The sequence below is a fragment of the Brassica oleracea genome, chromosome C5, assembly GCF_000695525.1.
Source record: "Brassica oleracea var. oleracea cultivar TO1000 chromosome C5, BOL, whole genome shotgun sequence".
NCBI classification, from domain to species: Eukaryota; Viridiplantae; Streptophyta; class Magnoliopsida; order Brassicales; family Brassicaceae; genus Brassica; species Brassica oleracea.
The window spans coordinates 32,647,374-32,647,981 of NC_027752.1; positions in this window are offsets into that span (position 1 = coordinate 32,647,374).

Below are 608 nucleotides of genomic sequence, written 5' to 3' on the forward strand. Positions count from 1 at the left end.
AACTCCCCACTTTTCTCTGGAACGTACACTAAGGGAGCCGGTCCCTCATAGTGGAAGTCGACCTTATCGTGAAAGCTGAATCCGGGAGCCCTCCTTAGGATAGTGGTGCCACGGGAAGAAGTACCTGTCTGGACGGCCCCTCCTCCGACGGGAACTGGAGTTCTCTCGCGAGGAAACGTCAGAACAGGAGACCGCCTCTCATCATTGTCTTCGTCATTTCCCCTCCTTATCAGGAGTGGCGGCCCTTCGCTACCTTCCTCGGAATCACCCGAGCAGGCGGCATTAAGAGAAGTCTCGCGTTCCCCTCCTTCACTTACTCCCTCCTCGTCATTCCGTCCCTCCGAGGCTTCAGCCTCAGAACCCCCCTCTTCGGGCTGAATTTCTTCTCCTCGAGCACCCTCTTCCTCTTGCTCGATCTGCTCGTCAGCATCTTCCAACTGCTCGCCGGTGGACTTCTTCTTTGTCCTTTTCTTCTTGCTCTTCTTCCGGGGCTCACTGGAAGGAGGGACATCACTCGTCTCCTCAGTACTCCTCCCGGCTCCCGAACCATCGCCTCTTTTTCTTTTCTTGCCCTTCCCCGCACTTCTGGCATCGGAAGGGAAAACCTC